This window comes from Apodemus sylvaticus, chromosome 13, assembly GCF_947179515.1.
Source record: "Apodemus sylvaticus chromosome 13, mApoSyl1.1, whole genome shotgun sequence".
Classification (NCBI taxonomy): Eukaryota; Metazoa; Chordata; class Mammalia; order Rodentia; family Muridae; genus Apodemus; species Apodemus sylvaticus.
The window spans coordinates 86,327,108-86,335,758 of NC_067484.1; positions in this window are offsets into that span (position 1 = coordinate 86,327,108).

Below are 8,651 nucleotides of genomic sequence, written 5' to 3' on the forward strand. Positions count from 1 at the left end.
CCAATTCAAATTGGTTACTGTTGCTTATGTTCTTCTGCTTGCCTCTTGCCATCTGGTTATTTCTGGTGTTATCTGGATCCTGTGCTTCCTGTGATCCTGTGATCCTGTAGAGTCAAGCTGTGACTGGGGTATGGGATCAGGTCCCTTGCTGGGGCCCTACTCCCAGTCTGCACAGGTAGAGATTGGAGGGCACCCAGGTCTCTGGATGGGCAGGGAATCTGCTTGCCTGAGTTGCAGGCATTCAGGTAGCAGAGTCTCTGGATTGGGTTTAAGGTCTCACCTGTGAAGCTGGATGTGTCTGAATAGCTGAGGAGCCGAGCTGCAACTGGGGTATGTGCTGTGTGAGATCCAGGTCTCTGCTCCTGTTGGCACTTCCATTTTCAAAGACATGTGGGGCAGTAAGCAAGTTCTTCTTATAGCTAGAAGGGCAAGGGGGCATGAATATCTGGAGCAATATATTTGTTTCAATTGAAAAATTCTGTGGAAAATAGTCATTATACCCTATAGTTCTGTACTGATATTAGGCAGAGTTTTTAGTTGCTGTCTGTGAGGTTTGTTCTCCGAAATGTTCTCAAGCTTCTTCTGAGCCCTATGACCTTGCAGTACCAGGCTGTGTGTGCCTCATTTCAATGAAAATATGTAAGGTGACTTTATATTGCCTGTTATAAGGAAGGCCAATTTTAAGTGTTAGCTATTAATGTCTCAGGAAAATGTGCAAACACAATTAAATAGTTCATTTCAAATTTTATATCAATTATTTAAAATCAACACAATTGCTATGGTAACAACCTATTACACAAAGCAACCATTCCCAAACAACTTATTTTAGAATTGAGTCCTCAAATCAAAATGAGTAATAAAAAGAGATGGAAGGGCTATTTGGAATATTTAAATTTTCCAAAACTAAAATCTTTTTACCTGCTTAGTGATTAGATATAAATAAACCAGCTTTTAGCCCAGACCAAATGTCTTCATTTAAAAGCCATTCACATTTAGCTGCTGAACTTTACCATAGAAATTTCAAGGGAAAGTAATTATAGAGACATTTTGAATTTAAAGCCACATGGGGATGCAATTAAGGATAATAATAACCATAGTTTCTGAACAAAAATATATAAAATAAATTCTTTATCTTATTTAAATGAAGAAGGCTAAAAAGAATGACAGTGAATGTAGCTTTTTGGTTACAATGAGAAAAATATGTCAATAACAAAACCTGTATTTCCAGATATATAACATTCATAAAAATTAAACATAATATATTGTGTTATGACATCTAAAAACAAGTTTCAAATATGATATAGAAACAGATTAATATGGCACAAAATGTTTCACTTGATATAAAAGATAAGAACCCTCTTTCAAATATGATATAGAAACAGATTAATATGGCACAAAATGTTTCACTTGATATAAAAGATGAGAACCCTCTTTCAGGAAGCAGCTGTTCTCTGATCATCATGTTTCTGAGATTGCTCTTAGCTTTAATGTTAAACTTATAGCTTTAGAAGTTCAGAGATGAAATGGATGAGTGATTACAAAAAATAGATAGGAAGAGAAAAAGAACCAATAAGGACAATGAGGTTAATGGTGTGGTCACTTGGTCATAGTGTTAATACCGTAACAGAAAACTTTGAATTCTACTAAAATCTATATTTTACAGGCAGTACAAATTGCTGATTCATTAACTTTTAAGCTTTTTACATTAGATCGATAATATGGAGGTTTTAAAATATATACTTAGCCAAGTGTTTGTTTGTTTATTATGTTAATATGCAGGTTGTGTTTGGCTAGAACCTTGTGTAGGCAAGAGAGAACATTGATTCACTGGACAGGACTTATTAGACCCTTGTTGTGAGAGTAGGAGATCTGTTTCCGGGCTCTGCAGAGCAGCATGTGTCATCAGCTACTGAGTCATCTTTCTAGGCACAACACTGATTTCTAAAAATCTGCAATATTCTATGTAAAAAAAATTAGATCTCATTTTTAATGTCTCATATTCATCTCTCAATAGTAGTACTGAACTTAAAGTACTTTGGTGTGCTTGCTATATATCCACTAAACTGGTGATAATTTTTCTTCTTATTATATTAGAGCCTAAACAATACATATGCAGATGAATACAGCCAGCTATTAGACTGAGCATGGACACCGCAATGGAGGAGTTAGGGGAAGGATGGAAAGAGTCGAAGGGGTTTGCTACCCCATAGAAAGAGCAGCAATATCAACCAACCAGAACCCCAAGTGTTCCCAGGGATTAAGCTACCAACCAAAGAGTACACATAGGGGGACTCATGTATCCACCTGCATATGTAGCAGAGGATGGCCTTATATGGCATCAATAGGAGGGTAGCCCCTTAGTCCTGTGGAGGCTGGATGACCCAGCTTAGGGGAATACTAGGGCACTGAGGCTGGAGTTGTTGGGCAGCTGGTGGAGCACTCTCATAGAAGCATGGGGAACAGGGGAAGGGATAGGGAGTTTGTGGAGGAGAAACTTGGACAGGGTAGAACATTTGAAATGTAAATAAATAAAAAAACCAATAAAAATAAATAAGTAAATATTTTAACTGTTTTCAACTTCACCTCCTTCTCCATTTCTCCATTTCATACTGTGTTTTAGGTTTACTAATATATTTCACTTATTATATGGTTGAGTACACTTTCCATAAAGTCCTAGCAATAGAATATTAACTAGCAGGATAATATGAACTAAGTTCTACCAGAATTATTGCTCTTTTCTCCCTTAACATACTAAATTGTTTTTACCGAGTTAGGTAATCATGCTGAATTTTCTTTCCCCTCTAGGATAACTTTGACCTCGGGAGGTTAGGTCTACCAGGATTCCTGTGCATTCATCCTTTTTGTTTCTTAGACATTTGCTGCCACACTGACAGCTGGCTTAACCTTAATGAAGCCCATTCAGGCATCCTTAGACATTCTCTAGCTCTTCACATGCAGCAGTTCAGCCCTTTGACTGCTCACAACACTGTGAACCGTTCCTTCTCTTCCTCTGCCTCCTTAGGTCCACGTGTCTGCGCAGGATTTCAGCTCATGGAAAATGGAGTCCACCACAGACTGACTTTGACTTTTCACAGCATCGTGTGACTGCTATTTCCATGAGTGAGACAAGGAAGACTTTAATTTATCATGTGTCTTCAGAAGTTCCCTCATACCTGTTTTATTTTAAACACCATTTAATTATGGTGAGTTCCCTTTCTGACAGTACATTTTCTAAACAAAATCAAGTCTTTTCTTGGTATCTTACTACATCTCCTTTTTACATCTACATTGATGGAAATAATGATCTCCCCACTGTGTGTCCACAATAGCACCTGTCCACAACATTTCAACTGTAGCAATATACTTTTATCATTACACTGTAATTTTATCAAAAATTGCTGAATAAGTTCACTAACAATCATCTTTTCAGATATAATGGAGCAACTGTTACAAAACTCTTTCATCCTGATAATCCTAAAGACATTTGCGATAATTTCCACCCTTTCCCCAAAGCCATGATTTCTAGATTTCCATAATACCATTATTTCAATATATTTTGTGCTTTTAGATTGATTCCTCCCTGCACTTTATCATATTCATGGTTAATTCTCTTCAATTTATTACAGCTACCATTTGTTTGCTTATTTTTATTTAATAATATTTTCAACTTCTTTTATATTAAACACTTTTAAATGTAAGAGTGAGTTGGGGATGTAAGTCCTCATGTATAACTCCAATTCTTCTTCTTAAACTTCAGATTTATTATGTTTATCTTCATAATGGCTATTTAAATTAAATGCCACCATGAGCTTAAATTTTTGAATATATGAAATAAAATTTACTACTGTTTCTAAAATTTTATAATTATGTTAAATTAAATCCTACCTGGGATTCTAGTCGCATTGTCCTACCATTAACTACAGGTTGTGGGTTTTTTTTTTTTAAGATATGTTGTTTTGTCTTACATAGACTCACTATAATTTTTGCTTTCATGCTCATTAATATATGTGGAATATATCTCATCTTTTCTACCTGTATTGTAGCTACATCATTCAAGGACAGCTTAATCTGCGGCTTGAGAAGCAGAAGCTCCATAACACTTCAAGCTTCCATCCATCCGGCCTCTCCCCAGTTTATTCTGGTCCCACTCCAAAGCACAATTTGCAGTAATTCTAAAATTAATTCCTCAGCACGTACTTTTGAAATCATTTGGATATATGAACTTGGAAAATATGCTGATATCTTCTTTTGAAATTCTTAGAGTAATTGTATCAAATTTTTGGAGTTCCTGATTAATAAAGATCTCCAAATCTAAATTCTTTAATGTTAAATACAAAGTGAATTAGTTCTACTTAAGATCAACAGCAGCCAGGCGATGGTGTAACGTTCTTCTAGAAACTTTCAGTAACTCTGATAATGCTAGGAAAGTCCATCCTCACACAAAACAAAATTCTTAAAACTTTCATTACTTGATATAATTGCATCTTCAATATGTCCTAAAATTTGTTCCTAAAAATTGTGTATGTGGGGGTGGTTATGTGTGTATGATATATAGTGTAAATGTGAAGGCAGGGGACAATGTTGGAGAATTGGTTCTCTTCTATCATGAAGGTTCTGGAGACAGAATTAATGGCAGCAGGCTTTAATGGCAAGCACCTTTACCGATTAATTTTTAAACTCAGTTTTGGACTACTTAGACACTTTAAAGTTTGTCTATTCCTACAGTAATTACAGGTAGTCATCCAGTGCTAGATACTACTCCAGTTTACATATTCTCACTTTAGTTTGCTACACAAAGCACAAAACACTTCAAACTGCCCAGTAGATGTTAATAAACTGGAGGAAGTCACAACATTTTCTTCAGTTTGTTCAAGAGCCTGGCATCATGCCCAGTATAGTAGGCAATGAAATACATCATTGCTGAATAACGTAAGTGGTTTCTTTACACTGTAATTCTAATGGCCATAAAGTTCCATGATCAGTACTACCCTATCTGGCACTCCTTCATGTGTGTATGGGATTTCATCTCATGCTGGGAATACTAACTGCTTTCTAATAGAGCCTGTTCTTGCTTGTATACACCTCAGAAAGTCAGAAAACGGGCCCCCAAACATCTGTTATTGATGTCTAGTGACATCTATAATATATTAGGACTATATAGCACATGGTGGGGATGCTTTACTTTTATATAATATCCAATATTCAAGAAACACTTCTATTAAGTATATAAGTTGATAGATTGGAATTGTAGGTTTTAGCCCACAGTACTATTTCAATGCATTTCTCATAAGTTTCACTCTGTAGCATAAGCCATATTTAGTTTGGGGCAATTTTCCTGCCTAAGGCTCTAGAGAGCTGATATTGCAGGTATCAACCAGAAACTCTTTATGTTTAATATAACCACATAATAAATAAATAAATAAATAAATAAATAAATACCTCATTAATCATATTGCAGTTAGGCTTAGACTACTGTACTTATTTATGTATTAATGTAAGTTGTAGGTTACTTATCTCATTATACTTAGTGATATTAATTTTGGTAACATTCCTGGTATGCATTACAATTCATCTACATCTCTAACAGAAAACATAATATTTTTAACGTTCCAGCTGGTATTAAGGACAAATGAGCCAATGTTCTATGAGGCAAACAGATAAACCTGTTCCCTTATTTATTTTTCTTATAAGCTTACCATATTGTTTGAAGTACTTTCTATGTTCACATAATATCAACTTACTATCTTCATAACGCAATTTTGCTTAATTTCTTTGCTGCCAATTGAGCGTTCAGAGCAACAGTACAAGTAAATGACATTGCACTTTTACTAGATCTCTGACATTCTCCTCAAGAGACCTGTACTGATAATTTCATGAATCTTTAAAACCCTCAATACTGTTGGAGAATGCAATCTCTCTCATAAAATTCAGTAAATCATGGAGCTCTTAAGAGATCCCTTTGGATTCTTAATGAGCCTATAAATACATTACTAAAATAATTTATAAGGCTAAGTAACTCATTCAACACATCACTGTGGCCAATTCAAATAGGTGCTTCAGCAAAATTTGAAACCTCCCTAAGTCACAGACCTGAATACTCTATCTCACTTACCACTGTTTGCTTACACTCACACAGTTATCACTATCTAAACCTGATAACACCACACCAACTAGTCTTAATTTCTGCTGAGAATTATTTATGGAACTCACCCACCAGTCTTTTCATTTTTGAATTAAGTAATCTCATTATGATTTTTCCTTTTATCATCAGTTATAGTAATTATGTTAAGAATATATTTTGATTATTGTGCCTGGCATATTAAAAATCTTATGTTAGAGCTACCATATGCTATCATAAACCTTGTAGTCATGGTGATTGGTTGGGAAAAAGAGGACCTGTGCTTTTAATCAAGTTGTACATGTTTTCAAAAATATTATAACTAAACAAATTCAGTATCCTTACTAGGCTTGGGCATAGAGTCAGGGATCTTAAGGGATGACCATGAGAACTTAAAGAAGAAAATTACAGCAGCATTAGCTGCAGGGGGGAGGGTGCTCCATATATATCAGTTCTTACATTTCTATTTAATAACAAGCTTATTTATTTGTACCATGATGAATGTGACATTTTAAAAATAGAGACCATGATGAGTAATGCATTTAAATGTTCTTTCTTTTAGAGCTCTGCTATACCAAATGGTAGATGGCTTTCTACTTTTCTTGTATTTAACACATAAAAATTATGTTTATCTCTGTTTTAATTGCTGGGAAGCCTTTTAAAATAGGACTTATGTTATTTCCTACTGACACTGCCATTTCCTTAAGGACTATTTTATGATAGGTATGGTCTCTATTTTGTGATACCTTACTACTTGTCTATGGATACAGTTTAATTTTTTCCTGATTTATATGACCTATAGTTGAGCAATTTGTTGGTGTTGTTACTCATAGTTAATTAGATATTAGTTTTATGTAGCAATTTTAGTTCACAAACAGTCTTTGTGTTTATTAAGAAGTCATTACATGAATTAATGATATGTGTAGGGTAGATAGTATTTTCATTTTGTGGATGAAAAAATATTTGATCATTATGGTTTTACTGTCAATCAAGAGTGAAGATACTGTCTTATTTACGGTTTTACTGCTGTGAACAGACACCATGACTAATGCAAGTTTTATAAAAGATGACATTTAATTGGGGTTGGCTTACAGGCACAGAGGTTCAGTCCATTGTCATCAAGGCAGAAACATGGCAGCAACATGGCAGCATCCAGGCAGATATGGTGCAGGAGGAACTGGGAATTTTACATCTTCATCTGAAGCTGCTAGTGGAAGACTGAATTCCAGGCAACTATGGTGGGGGTTTGAAGCCCACACCCACAGTGACACACCTACTCCAACAAGGCCACACCTACTAGTAAGATCACTCCCTGGGCCAATCACACAAGAACCATCACAGCTACTAAATGTAATGTTCACTGATTAGATCCTACATTACACTCACAATTTTCTACTCTTTAATTTTTTTTTACTTCCCTTAAATATTTCTAACCCCACAAGAAGATCTCTTCCTAAAATATATGAGTTGCTTTTACTAAATACTCTTTTCAGTCTTCATTATGGGAAAATAATAAGCAGGTTTAGAATCTTGTAATCCTAGGAATCAGAAGGCTAAGGCAGGAGGACCACCAGTTTGATGTCATCATGAGCTTCATAGTGATTTCCAAGTCACTCTGGGCTATGTATGAAGATGCTGTCTAGCAATAACAACAATAATTAAAATTTAAATAATGAAAGCACAAGTTACAAGAAGTGGTAGCTATACCAACTAAAATAGACAGGGTTCATGAAAGAATCATCACATAATATATAAGTTAGTTTTCAGTAGCTATGATAAAGCATGGCTTCAAGGAACTTATGGGACAATTTATTTTGACGTCTGATTCCTAAATGTATTGATATAGTTCCAGGAAACACAAGAACAGGAAAATGAGAAATCACACTAACAACACAAAGCACAGAATAGACTGAAAGCAGAAGATATTGACCTCAAAACACATCTCAAATGACTTATTTCCCCTTGAAGACTACCCGCTAAAGATTTCGGAGCCTTCACAAACAGTGGCACTGATTGAGGATCAAGTGTTCAAATTCCTGAGTTTACAAAGTACATTTTTTTTATTCAAACCATGAAACATTCAAACTATTTGTTAAGCTGCTTGGGAGGGGGAGAATTAAATTTTTTTCTTATACAGAATCATGACAAGCTATAAAGCAATATTATTGCTTATATTTTTAAATAAAATGAAGAAAATTTTAATTGTTCAAAGTTGCATTTCTTTGAAAGTTCAGGGTTTTTTTTCTATGAATGTTTTCAGTGTAGCACCAGAAAAACCCAATGAAGCAATTTATAAAGAAAATTTCTTTCCTTTTAACATTAAATGTTTCATTATATAAATTAAATGCACTGTTAATATAGCTATCTACTCATAGGATAATCATTTCTTAAACTAGACTGATGCTAAAAATAAAGTTTATATAATGCCTCTTATGTTTAGTCTGCCAAATTTCCAATGGTTGCTCTAAATTTTGTTTTGTGCTGATATGAAATGTATGTTAGGTTCTCCCTTGGTCAATACACTGGATAAAGG